The following is a 14983-nucleotide window of genomic DNA, read 5'->3' as shown; positions in this document are numbered from 1 at the left end:
ATATATATGCATGAAGAGGACATTTCAAAACGTTGCTGTAAAATTTAAGGGAGTTCTGATAATCACCTGAAGAGTAACAGAGAAAGGGAGATGGAATTTGAGCAACAACTAAAAGGTATTATAAAGACAGAATTGATAATCATGTGTTAATGCATTACTGATGAGGTAATGTGTGAGTTGAATCAGTTAAGTACGAAGCCAAGATCTGAGCTTTGATGATAATAGAATGTTTCATCTCTACCAATAAAAATATAAAATTCAGAAGTAGCCTATGTGCAAGAGAAGGACTCCTCTTTTGGAGTATTGTTTTTAATATAACTTTCAAGATGAATTCAGATTAAAATGAACTCTGTTACTTGGAAAGAGTAGAGAAGAAATGATTTACATGAGGGCAAAGACTAAACATGTAGCACATAATACATGTTTGGGGAGGGCAGATTATTAAGAAGGTTGTGATAAAATGACAAAGAGAAGAGCAATGATAAGTTTTAAAAAGAAGAGCCATTGACTTTAGTCCTCTGGGCTTACGGTTTTATGTGGGATGAGAGACTAAACCTGTACTGATCTCCATTCTAAATAAACATCTTTGCTACTATCTAAATTTCTAATGCAAATTACCCATGTGCTTTGGTTCTTCCAGACAATTAACTGTTGAAAGTCATTTGTTAATCAGAATTCTAGCTGTATTTTAGAATTTTGAGGTTTCACTATATTGCTAATGCTAATGCCCTCTGTATTTTTTTTTCTTTTTTTGCTTTCCTGGCAGCTACATGGTAATATCTATAATTTTACATTAATTTAATTGTTTTTCCAACTTTTATATATTTCCATTTCCAATATGCACAATGAATTTCAGGGCAGCTAAGCACGTCAGAAATAGTCCTGCTGCCAAAACCCAGGCTTGAGAAAAACTCCCATCTTCTTTCTGGAATAATTTCAGTATAGCTGAATAACTCCCATCAGGAGGGATTGGCCATGCTTTCTGAGTTTCTCCTGGCTGTACTGTGTAAAGGGACAGCCCTGGTAACTCACCTTTCACATCCAGAAACATTTTCTGAGTTGAGTGGACTTCTATTGAGAACACTGAAATCTCAATTTTCACATGGCGGTATGTTTAGAAGTCTCAGGAGTGATTAAGCATTTTAGAAAAGATCCAAACGGAATTATTTTAAGCAATAAGAAGGCAGTTCATTCTAAGCCAAATTTGAGTGCCTATGGTCCAGGACCACAGATTAAAATTTATGTGGATTACATGTTCCATGGAAGAGGTTACATGAGTTTTTAGAGTTAAAGAATAAAAGAAATCCATGAATCAGTGTTTGCTAAGTGCACAGGTGGGGCCATGAGGTATGCAGGCTAGAGCAGGAGGCATAAATCTCTTCTATAGGATTTGGGGTGTTATCTTGATTGCACTTTTAGCTTCAGGATTGGTGGAAGCTTGAGGTCCATCAGACTTACTATCCAGTCCATCTCTCCACAGTCAGGGTGTTCTTATCAGCCAAGATCAGAGAGTCTGCAGGCTCTTGAATGTAGATGTGGCTTCTTCATAGAACGTCCATCCACAATTCTCTTTCTTACCCAGACACCTCATCCTGTGCATGCAGAGGCCACATAGTTTTGTCACACCGAGCTAGGAAAGATCATTCCTGGGATCCACTGAGGCTGAAGATTTGTTGATATGATCTCTTTCCAGTAGATGAAATCACCTGGTCTAAGCTTGTGTTAATTCAATCCTTGTCTCCTTGGGCTTTGGAACATCTACCCAAGGAGGCAGCATGTGTGCTTGGTGGACACAAAGGGCCATGCTGGTAGCTGGCACCAGTCCAGGTAACACCTCCCATGAAAGTGGATCATTTCTGAGGTCTCCTATTTGGGCATCCAAATTTGGTGATGTAAAATATGAATTCTGCTTAAAAGTAAGAAGAAAACAGCTTATTTTGAGCCAAAATGAGGGACATTGGCCAGAGACACAGATTCAAATTACCCTGAATGATATGTCTTCCCAAATTTCTTTATATGAAGCTTTTGTAACTGCAAAATTTAAACAATCACATCCTAACATCACATCTTATCCTGAGATTTAAGTCTTAGTAATATTTTTCTTGTTTATGAATAGTCTCAAATTGTTATGTATAGACCCACATACGAAGCAAATGCCACTAAATTTGAGCACAATCACTTAAAAAATTAATCAAGAAAGGTAATCAGTAGAAGAGACAGGAGTGAATCACTTTTATAAAAGGATTACTCTTTTGAAGGAAAAGGATGAGTAGAGTGCTGGTTAGTCAAGACCAGTAAGTTTCTTTGTTGTTCAAACAGTCATTGGTAATTTACGTTTATTCTATTGAGTGTAACAGAAGAGTCTTGAATGGAAATGAATGACACTTCATATGAATGATAGTTTACAAGAAAAATTTAGGATTGCAATAAAAATTCACACAGCACAGTGGTATTTCTTTCTGGACTGTAAATCTGCAGGACAGTGGAAGAAACTGTTGATAAAGGAATGTTTCAGAGTCACTCGTTTTTATGTACTTATAGTTTTAGCTACAAAATCACTTCTTTTTAAAAGAGATTTCAACTACCAGCCAAAGCCCTTAATTAAGCTTTAAAAATAATGAGTAAGTTTAATTAAAAAATACCAGCATGATTGTTTAAAAATTCAACGTTATAATCCTCAAAGTGAGCTTTATCTGATAAAACCATGTCGTCATTGCAGAAGCTTGTGGTTTTTCTAATGTGTGGATATTTTCACAGGAAAGAAAGGTTAATGTTTTGCATATTATTTTTGAACATAATTTTCTCTCTTTTTTCTTACTTTTTTCTGGGTTGGTTCTTGGTAAGTTCTCCTGTAAATGAGTATTATAACAATAACTAACTACTGGCGAAGGAGAAGTACCTTTTCATAGATTAGAAGCCAGTTAAGCTTCTGACAAGGAGTCATCTGCTCGAATTGAGGGAGGTTAAAGGGAAACAGCCCTGGGGCTGAAATAAGAAACAGCATTGCTTGATGTGCACATTAATAACTTTGCAGAAGAGGCTGGACTCTGGTAGACTCTGTAGAGAACTGAGGCCTGTTCTCTTGCAAAGTCAATTGTCAGTTTCTCGCACAATTTTCCTCTGCTTGAAAAGAAAAGTTTCTAAGTCATGTTTGTTTACCTCAGTTTTAATTTGCAATATTATTACTTTTAGGTTATAGTTGCCTACTTTGTTCCAACACTGGGGATATGCACATCAAATAAAAATGTCGTATGTCTTACTGGGTGCGGTACTGATTATCCCCTTTCCTATGATAGGGATCAGGCAAAAGGTTCTGAAAATGATTGAGATTTTGAGGCAGGTAGGTAAGCAAAGATGAAGTATGAGATACTTTTTCACTAATCTCTCTCTCTCTCTCTCTCTCTCTCTCACACACACACACACACACACACACACACACAGGAGCACATATACAATTCTCCCACCCACCATGATACATGATCCCTTAATATGCTTTTTTTTATGGAAAAGAGGATTATATGATAAAAACGAGAGTATTATGGAAAAGCTTCTTCACAACCAATGCAGCCAACAATACAATCAGCTTGTCTAGATGATATTTGATTTCATTGAGATAGAAAGCTGTGTTGGATCATCAGAAAAGATCAACTAATGATTTACATGCTTAAAATTTTGTCTTCGAGGTTGCCAAGTAGCTTAATCATTTGAGTGTTTCAAACAACCAGTTGTATCCATCATTCATTGCAGCAGTCTGTTGCATGCAGGGCAGGTGGGTTGTGCATCTGTGTATGTGTGTAAGTTTGTTACGGGTGAGGTGATGGAGCATGAGTAGGTATGAAGACTTTCAAGATGAAGATGAGTGGAGAATGGAAGAGAAGAAACCAAGAGTCAAGAGTCTAAAGAGAGAAACCCATAGCTAGTGGCTTGTCACTGCTCAGGATACAGGGTCTGATGGGAGAAAATCCTGTCCAATTTGGGGAGATTTGGGGAAAACTGATAAGGAAGGCAGGAGGTCTGTATGGATGTACTGGAACTGTGGGTGTGTTGCTCACCTTTCTTTCTAATTACAGAGACAAAATGCCTGACACCCAAAATTAGAAGGGAAGGGATTTATTTGGCTTACAGTTTGTAGAGGTTCCAGTCCATAATCAGCTGACTACAATGCAGGGCTGACAAATAGACCTGGCAGAGGAGAAACAACATGGCACACACAAGGCAGCAAAGGTAACAAGAGAGAATCGTGGTGTCTCCCTGCCCCTTTTATCTTTTTTCAGACTACTTAGGGTGGGCAGCACTCACACCCTTAATCCCAGTGCCTTGAGCCTAGTATTGCATCATGAATCAGTTCCAGCTTCACACACTCTAGATCAAGTCTGTGACCATGTGAGGCTTCGGTGGGGGGACATCCAGACCCAAACCATGACATTCCCCTCCTGGCCCCCTAAAGACTCATGTACATTCTTTTACATAAAAGGCATTTAGTCCATCTCTAAGAGTCGCTGAAGTCCTAAAAGCATTAGCATTGCTGAAAAGTCCAAGACCAAAGTCTCCTCTGAGATTTAAGGCAAACTCTTAACTGCAAGCCCCCTGTACAAATGAAAGTCAAACACTTACAACATTCAATGGCATGAGGTAGACATTATCATTTGAAAATGTAGAACTAGGAGGATACGAAGGAATGGGACCAAGGGAAGTGCAAAATCCAGTAGAGCAAACATGAAGTCTTGTAGTTCCATGTGCAGAGTCTGAGGCAGTCTGTGGCAAGTTGTGAACTCCAAAGGGCTCGGGCGGCTCTGCCTCTGTGGCATTTCTGGTGTTTATAGCTCCCACAGCTTCTCTCCTGGGCAGGCTCTGCTCCCTCCTTGAAGTTTTCCTCAGATGATCTATGCTCCTGTCTTCTCCAAACTTTTGAGGTCTCCACTGCACCTTCAGCTTCACACTCACAGATTCATATTTTGTCCTCTCAGTGGCACCCTGCCTGGCCTCCCAGGCCATCTTCTGAAATCTGAATGGAAGCCTTCCTGACTCACAACTCTTGCATTCTGCAGTACTTAACGCCAATGGCATGTGAATGATGCCAAGGTCTGCCACCAGCTGGAGCATTAATAGCCAGTCTTTCCTCTGCCTTGGTTGTAGGACTCCAGTGCCTATGAACCAAATCCCCAGGAACAACTTCCCTAAGCAGTCATTTTGGAGCAACATCCCTAGGCTGAAGCCATTTTGGAACATGGCGTGGCTACCACCATTTTGGAAGCTGGTTCTTTGGGTCTTTCCCCTCAAAGCAATTTCCTTCACCTTTATAACTCTGTGGCTGCAGAGTGGGGTCCTGCTGTTTCTTGTGATGAGCCTGAAGGCTCAGGCCACCTTTTCTATTGTCCTGTTCCTTTTCAGTAATCATGATCTCCTCTGTTTTGTCTTTGCGGTCCACAGCTTTACTGATGCTTTCTTTCTGATCAAACTCAGAACACTTTAAATCATTCTAATGGCTTTTTGCCCTTGATTCTCAACATAGATCTGGCTAAAAGTCCCCAACATTAGCCATGCCCCTGCCTTAATATTTGACTGCCTTTAAATGTCTTCTGAAAGATTAGTTCACTGCTCCTAATCTTAGTCTCAGGCAAAGTCTCTGGACACAGAGACAAACTTTCTGCCAGGCAATAATACACATTATCTGGAGTCCAACAGCCATGCACTCCTTCCTAGCAGAAATTTTCCTGAGCCGACTGGACTCTTGCTTCTCTGTGGTCCTCAGCATGTAGTTGATGTGGGGCTCTTTACAATGACTGCTCTTTGCTTTGAAGTACTCATCCCACAGGTACTCACATAGCAAGCTCTTCACTTCAGTAAGGTCCCTCGCTTAAATATCATCTCTGAAAATTCTTTCAAAACAGCATCCATCATTCTTTATATTAGGAATTTGTCTAGTGTCTACCTTAATACGAACTCTAAAAGAGGAAGACTTTCTTTGTTTTATTTCCTGCTGAAACCTCAGCACCTCAGGTAGCATTTAGAGCATACTGAGTATACAGAAATATTTGGGAAAAAATGAAAGTTGTTTCACACACTATTCCTGCTTTATCTGCAGGGCAAAAGTCCCTAGATACCTAGTGGGTATCAGAAACCATGTTTCAGCACATTGTACATACACTTTGTTTTGTTCTCTACATACATAACTGTAATAAATCTCAATTTATAAATTAAGCAAGATATTAAAAACTAATTAATAAATAGATTAATTAATGGATTAACAACTAGTAAAATAGATTTGTGGCTAAAACCGTAGAAAGTGTCTGTGGGAGGGAGGACAGGTGTATTAGTAGCTAATTCTCCTTTGGGCTCTGAATTAAAATAAAGACATGTTCCTCTGTAAATATAGGCTTTTAAAAAAAATATCTCTGAGGAAATTACAATAAAATGATCAATGTTTATATCTTGCTCTTTCTTTATCTTCCCCACATCCTCCCTCTTAAATTCTCTCCTTTTTGATTAGCTGCAGAGCCACTGGGTTGTATTTAGCCGTGAGAATCATTCATAAAGTAACACTTATTCACAACCCTGCAATTTTCCTCTCTTAAACCTACTTAAGCAAATTGTAGCAGTGGCACAATTTCAGCAAATCCTTGGAAAACACTTTCTTCTTCTGTGTCTTTGATATTTGCCAGTCATTTCGCCTTCAGTATTCTGCCAGTCCATGACCTTGAAATCATTATTGCCCTAACTTTGGCAAGCACCAGCTCATTACAGTTTCTCTGCTCCACAGGCACTCTGACTTTGGGAAGTTTTAAATGGGGAAGTTCATAATGCAACACATTTTAAATTACAAGGCCCCATTAATTTTCTATGTTATGCACAGGAAAAACGAAAGCCCTTTCTAGGTTGTAGGGCTGACCACCGCTAAAAGTATTCGGTCTCCTTCAAAGAGAACCCAGTCCTGCCATTCAATGCCACCAGGCTAATTGAGTTTCTAGAACACTTGCAGGGCTGTTTGGAAGTCCTGAGTGAGAAGCAGATGGATAGGTCATTAGGGTGAGGGTAGAAGATCGGGGGAAGAACAGTTGCCACCCACCAACCTGACTGCAGCCAATAACTACCACTGTGCACTTGAACTGGTTCCCTTACCTTTTGTAGTGTTTCTAGTCAAAAAACAAATGCCACCATCAGCCTTTTGATCAGACTCACAATCTGTACAGAAGGGGAACTGCCATGAAACCTCTTACTTTCTCAATTCCTTCTAATTGTCCCAAACTAGATTCTCTTCCCAAAGCTTACCACCTCATGCAAATTATACCTACCTTACTAACTTGGGGTAAGTCTGTTGAGTTTTGAATAACAATTACAAGAAGTCTCTTTATATTTGGATGGCCAGGAAATTTATTGTTCAAAGGAGAATACTTTTAAAAATTAAAGGGACGGACTAAGAATAATTGGAATTTATATATAGAATATTTATTGACTAAAATTTGGTTTTAATGAAGATGCAAAATGTCTTATTTAAAATTGTTTTATAAAAGAGTTATTTCTAATAATTAAAAAACACCAATGTTCATTAAAGAGAAAGAAAAATTCTTATTAGTAATTTGAATAATAAAAATAAAAATCTTTAATTGTCTTTGGTGTGTATTTATAAGCTTAAAGCACTTATAGTCATGTCTCTGATATTACATGATTATTTGTCTAAAAGATAAATATCTTACAATATGACCTTATTTTATAAATGTAATTGACTGCAGTTATGTTCAAAGTTGAATTTTATCATTAGTACTTTTGATAGACATTTTAAATTGACTAGTCATAATGATGACATTTGAGAAATGATTTTTCATACATATTGATATACTCGATAACATGACATCAAATTCCACTAACAGAAGAATATTCTTTCTTTTGTTCTGACCCATATAAATGTAATCTCCACAAACATTTTTTAAATATTGTCTCTATTTCAAGTACCTGGCTTTTAAAATTATATATATATTTTTTGGGGTGTACTGGGGATTGAACTCAGGTCCTTGCGCTTGCAAGGCAGGCGACCGAACTGCTGAGCTAAATCCCCGGCCCCTTAAAATTATATTTAAAGTCCACAATTTTTGAATAATTATAGAATTCTCAATGTCAATAAAGCAATGATTGAGAATATAAATGCTTTATATTAAAATACAATCTCTGCACAAATGTTTTGTTTATTATTTAGAATATTCCAAAATTGAACTATAGACTTGAAAAGCTTATAAATTACTGATTCCCGATTTATTTCAAAATATTTTAACCTGACCACACAGGCACCCAGTAGGTTGGGAGTCTCTAAATAAAGTTCTTAACAGTGATTTTGTACCAACAGTAAATCTACAAGTTATCTCATCTCAGGTGTTTTGTTTGTACAAAACTTAAACAAATCAAAGAAGTTTTAAAAGTAGATACTGACATAAGATAGAAAACCCGAGAATAGATTGACCTTCTGGTATGGTCGCATGACAGTGCTGTTCTTGTTCTCTGAGACTCTCCCAGGTTTGCCTTCCCCTTTGTATGATTTTTCTTTTCTTCAGTATGGCTCCCAAGGTCTAGAACTCTGTTTCTGGCCTACTCATGGTCACACTGATCTTCAGCATAAGATCTGACCTGGCAGAAGCTTGTAAAAATTCATTACCCATTGCCACAAATAACTTCAGGATCCATATTAGGACCACAAAACATTTCATTCAAGCGGAATTCTTCTTCCAGTTATTTATTCAAGCCCAAAGGTGGTGCTATGTGAACAGTGGAAATTGTCCTGCTTACTCCTTTCTCATGGTTCTATTCCTAGCGTAACTTCTTCTTGTGGAAAAAGCCACCCACATAAGCCTCAGATGAAGACTTGTGAGGGCCTATGTGACAGCATCTACTTCTCTCTTCTCTTATACCTGCCCCACAAATTGTAGTCACTTATCCTTCCACAAATACTTATTTTTATCACCTTCACTAGAATTTCTGGGTTGCATTTGGGTCCCTCTCCTAATCTTATGGGCTGGAAAATTCCTTCATACCATATAACAACATGCAATAATTGTAAGGCTCATTTTACTACTCTTTCCTCCGAAATGAAATCACAGTCATCATTGCCCACCACCCCATGTCTGAGAACAGCTAATTAATGTGTTTGCCCAGTTTGGGGTAGTTTCAAGCAGGAGGATGAATTAATTTCCCATAACTAGAGTACATCTTGGCAAAAATAGAATTTCTTCCCTTCCTTTTATAGAGAAAATGCCTCTAACTTTTAAAAAGGTTTGCCTTTTTTCTGTTTTATATCTTAAGGCTATCTTTGTATGTTTTAAGATTATGCCAAATGCTTACAGGCATATTTTATCCAAAATCATTCTTTATAATATGCTTACCATGATAGAGATCTTGGCATCTTATTGGCAAAATAAATTTGATTCTTTTCTGTAGTGTGCTAATCTTGGAAAGCCAGAAGCTAAATTCAGTATTACTGAGTTGATTTTTTTAAATTATTATTATTGTGGTGGAGAAATGCAGCATGGTTTGGTGTCTAACCATACAGAAAATAAAATTTAATGATATGAGACAGGTAATGAAATGTTCACAAACCAAAACATGAGGAAATACAACCAATTTTGCACATTTTACAGTAAATATTGCAGGCTAGAAAAATCACTTGTAGAAAGCATTCTCCTGAGTTTTATCTTTGCAAGTATGGTAAGTATTTAAACTTAATCATATTTGGGCATTATCAGCTATATATATTTCCAGCTAAAGGGAAAACAAAAATAAAACCAAGTCCTTATGTGTACACTATCAGTTTCCAAATGAACAAAAATAATAGCATGGTATCAACTGTTTTATTCAGTAATTTGCAAAGGAGAAAATATTTGGAGTGTTAAAATTTTTATGCTACACTGAACAAGAAGCAGTTAGTTAGTACCTGTAGCTGTTTATTTTTATATTCAAAACAAGTAGCCAAGACATTTAAGGTATATAGAAATATTTTTGCTAAAGTTATTTGCAATCTGAAAAATTTATGATCTGTGAAATTCAGTCCTAAACTAAGCTGCTCTGTATTTTTGGAAAATTTGGGTCTAAAAAACACAACATACTAGACTATTTACTTTTTTTTTTTTTTCTTCTGAGTTTCTGGAGGATTCCAATTTGCTTCCGGGGTCCCACAAAAATTACCATTAATGTTATTTTAGGCAAGATATTCTTAATTTCTAAATAACGTATGAACTTATAAGAACATTTAAGCTTAATTAAATGTATACACTTATATAATCATTTGCCAAATATGATGTTTGTAATTTTTATAAAATGAATGAGGAGAGGGAAGTTGGGTTGGTAGTCCCAGACATGGAAGATTTAATATCTACTCTGATTTGAAAAAGAAAAATACTTCAGAATTTTTTCAGTATTATTTTCAGTAGACCATGTGGACCACTTAAGGCAGTTACCTTTATTCAGTGTATTTTCCACGTGTAATTTTATTCATTCTACTATGAGACTTCCTAATTCTAGTGTGGTTTAACTGATGTTTCAGGAAAATCTTTCTATTGGGAATTAGTACCACACAGATATATCCTGACTTAAGTACTAGTGATTTATTTAGTGATTAGGCATACATTATTTAAATTCATTCTTAATTTACTCAGGGTCCTCAAAAAATAGTTCTTTGCCACTCAACATTCTTTGACGTATTCTGAAAAATAAAAACACAAGTTAGCCTTAGATACATTTAATTACTAATGAGTCATTGGGGTTGAGCAGTCAAGAGAGTTTCTTAGAAATTTGAGTAAATATATTTACATAAGTCATAGTAGATTAACAAATATTTACCAAGGATCTACTATGAAAACAACTGTGAACAACGTAGGAGCTTTTATCATGACATTATGTGCTAGGAAAGGAAGATTGTTAATATGAATATAAGAAAATAAGTAGAATTTCAGTTATTTTCACTGCTGTGCTGAAACACAAGGCAATGTAGCAGAGTAATAGGACTGGAGATTCTCTGCTTGTTTGTGACCAGCACTGACTTTGCTGAGGATGCTCCATTTGTTTTTTTGTTTTGTTTTTTTTTTCCAGCTTTAATTGAGTTTATTGGTACATTTTAGGGATACAGTACAGTTAAATTCATTGTTAGGATCTTGTACCTCTACATAACAAGTCTTGATTCTCATTTTTTCCCCTTACCTCTGCCCTCCCTTCACCCCCTCCTCCCCTCCCCATCTACAAACACTTTATTTTCATCTTTTCATTCTCTCACATTTTTTTCTTTTCTCTTTTTATGCTTCCCCTACCCATCCCACCTTCCCTACACCTTTAGCTCCTTTCTTCCCATTTCTAAATGTCAGTAATCTTATTAGAATCTTATGCATTGTTGCAGGTTATTCACACCAGGGAAACTATTCGGTATTTACACATGTGTGACTTATTTATTTCACTTAGGAGTATATCTTCAATATGTATCCATTTTCCTATGAATGAATCTATTTTCTCATTCTTTATGGATGAGTAATATTCCATTTTATAGAAAAACCACATCTTCTTTATCCAGTTTCCAACGGAAGGGCAAATGGGCTGTTTCCAAGATTTAGCTATTACAAACTGTGCCGCTATAAACATGGGTGCGCATACATCACTGTGATATGATTCTTTTAGTTCTTTTGGGAAGATACCCAGCAGAGGGATGGCTGGGTCAAATGGAACCTCCAGTCCAAGCTCTTTGAGGTATCTCCATATTGATTTCCATAGCGGTTGCACCAGTCTGCACTCCCACCAACAATGGAGAAGGGTTCCTTTCTCCCCACAACCCTTCCAACATTTGTTATTGTGTGATTTCTTGATAGCAGCCATTCTTTGTGGGGTGAGGTGGATTCTCAATTGGGACCGAAACGAAAGGGAGAGGGCCCTGTAGCATTGTGGACAGAGAACGTGTCAAGCAGAAAGAAGCCCGGGTGTGCTAGAGCTTGGAGGAACCATCAGAAGGAAGAGTAAGGGTGAAGGTAAGGAACTTGTGGGTTAGGTGGGACCATTTAGATTATAGTAGGGAAAGATATTATGTTTGATCTGGTATAATGGGGTTGTATAAATCAAGTGTAGGTGGGAGAATGACATGTCTACTGTGCTTTTTATTATTATTACTGTCCTTGTTACTGTTGTTGTTGTTTGAGATAGAATCTCACGATATAGTTCAGAATGGCGTCAGGTGTGCCTGGCTGGCCTCTCATTTGCAGTAATCCTCCTGCCTCAGTCTCTCAAGTGCTGGGGTTCCAGGCATGTGACACAACACCTGGCTGTTTTTATTGTATCAGTGCATGTGCAGTCCGTATTGATTACATTGGCTGTAGGGAGTAGGTGCCTGTACCTCACACATCATAATTCCTTGCTTTTTTAATTCCCTTCTCCTCTTCATCCTTCTCTCTCCGTCCATCTCTTCGTCCCCTTTCCTTTTGCAAAAGACCCGATTCCCTGTTTTCTAGACTCTTATTTTGCTTCTTCACTTTCGGGTTTCTAGTATAAGAGACGTATAATATTTAAGCTATTATATTTAAACTGGACTTTTAAGAAGATGACTGGACTGTTCTGTGTAGGACGTACTGCAAGAGCCGGGAAAAACAATAGGAAGTTCTTGCGTGCAAGGCTGAGTGAGAGTGCGGCTAAGCCACGCACGACTAAGTCACGGTCAGACTAGAAGTGGGTTTTGGAACTGGAAACTGAAAAGGCAAAGTAACAGATGACCACGAAGAATTTAAGAGACAACTAGTTCGGTTTTTTACCTGATTATAGAATGAATGGTGGTATCATTACTCTTGATTTCAGAAAAAAACATGAGAAATATTTAGTTTTATTTTGGTGCAAATGCTCAAATGTGTAGATTAATTTAGAGTATGCTAAGTTTGAGTTGGTAATGAAGATGCAGAGTATGCAGCTGCTTAAAAAGTTGATATTCCGAAGAAAGCCGTGGGATAGCAAATTAACGTTTCTAACCGTCAGCGTATTCATGGCATGCGAAGCTTAAGGCCGTGCGACACACGTTTCGAAACAGGAAGAAGAGAGAAAGAAACCCGAAGAGAAGACTCCTGTGGATGCATTTGCAGGGTCGATGAAGGAAAATAATCATCAAAGTAGACACAAAAGAAACTTACAAAGATAGTGGAAGAAAAATTTCAGTTGTTTTTAATTCATTAGTACTTCATTGGTCTCAATTTATATTCACAGTTCATAACGTTGCTAATGTCCAAAAATAATTTATCCAAAAATAACTTCCCCCATTTTGTTTTGTGCCCCTCACATTTTGCACGTAAGAATACTGACTCTATCGTCAAAAGGATTAGGTTAAAATAAACTGGAAGCACTGGTTTCAACTTTCCAAATCTGTTCATCTGTTAATTTCAATATTGCAATTCAGCAGAAATATTTCTGTCAGATTTTCCTAACTCTACTAGATTATTTGCAAAAACGTCCTAGTTTCTCCTTCCCTATATCCATTCTGTTAATATCTGACTTGTATCTCCTTTATCAAGATGTAATCTGTTATCCCCCAGTGAAGATGGGCTAATCTCATGACTACTGAACTGTTGCTAAAATCACAACTGACAAAAATTCACGAATAAATAAAAATGAAAAACCTCCTAGAGACATCTACCAATTTATTTCAATAAATAAGCATGACCATACAAATTTAGATTACACTAGTTTATTATTTAAACATTGGATTGTTTAGCATGTTCTAATCCAGAGTTTCCATACAGTCTTCCCTGGCTCTGCAGTTCATATGTGCTGAGATGATCTGAGGTTCTGTGCTTAGGGGAAGTAGGTTGTGGCTGAGAAATTGGAACTCCCGGGATGAGCAGCTCCAAACGTGTTTCCTCATCATTTTACCCCACTGTGTTGTGCAAGTGGCATTCTCTATGTGTGCCATGAAATAGAAACGTTGACGTCACGAGACTGTCTCAGCCTTTCATTGTATGGCACACTTCTCCTGACCGCACGTTTTCCTTCTGAGATACTTCCCAACCTTTTTCTTCTCCAAGAAGCCAGCAGCCAGGCGTGGTGGCACATGCCTGTAATTCCAGCACTCCGGAGGCTGAGGCAGGGGGATCGCTGTGAGTTCGAGACCAGCCTGGGCTACACAGTGAGTTCCAGGTCAGTCTCAACTACATAGTGAGACCCTGTCTCAAAAAAAAACAACAACAACAAAAACAAAAACAAAACAAGAAAAAGAAGCCAGCATTTCTACTAGCCTCTAACTAAATTACAGATTATAAGGATGACTTTTATTAATGCTGTACTTTATGCTCTTTTTTTGGCCTGACATGGTATTCCTTTTTTTCTTCACATTTTATTCACTTATCGAGATGTTTTATCAAGACCAAGCCCTTCCGTGAATGTTTCCCAACTATGTTAGCCCACAGCATTTTGTTTTTTCTCTCAATCTGGATTCTTCTGTCTCAGTTGCCTAATGCAGTGCCTGATCACCATGTCCTCGACTCACACAGAAGCACTAATTTAGTATTTCCCCAAAGTGCACATTGCAGTTCTCCATGTATAGTCAGAGCCCAGTGAAATAGTTATTTATTCATCAATCCCTGATGAACACCAGGAATTATATTTAAAAGATCATAATGGGAAAAGGGAAGAAAGAAGGTCCTCAAACCAAGTGTGGTATTTTGATTGTTTTTTTCGTTTGTTTGTTTTTTGTTTTTTGTGTTTTTGTTCTTTGCTGTATGGGAAATCAAACTCAGGGCCTTGCATTTGTGAGGCAGGCCTAGTGCCACTGAGCTAAATCCCCGGCTCCAGGTATGGTATTTTGAGAAGACCCACAGCATTCTTGAGGCACATGAAGGTGAATACTAAGAGGTAATTTAAATCTAGGAGGAAGGAGGTGCTAGTGACAAGAACTGAGAATATTGCGCATCAAAGAAACCAACTCATCGTTAAATTTGGGTAGACCTAAGCGTTCTCAGTAAATTTTTGTAGTTCTTTGTATGTTCTG

This window comes from Fukomys damarensis, unplaced genomic scaffold (assembly GCF_012274545.1).
Source record: "Fukomys damarensis isolate Sample0158 unplaced genomic scaffold, DMR_v1.0_HiC HiC_scaffold_27, whole genome shotgun sequence".
In the NCBI taxonomy this organism is placed as follows: domain Eukaryota; kingdom Metazoa; phylum Chordata; class Mammalia; order Rodentia; family Bathyergidae; genus Fukomys; species Fukomys damarensis.
Note: the sequence above shows the minus strand (reverse complement) of the source record.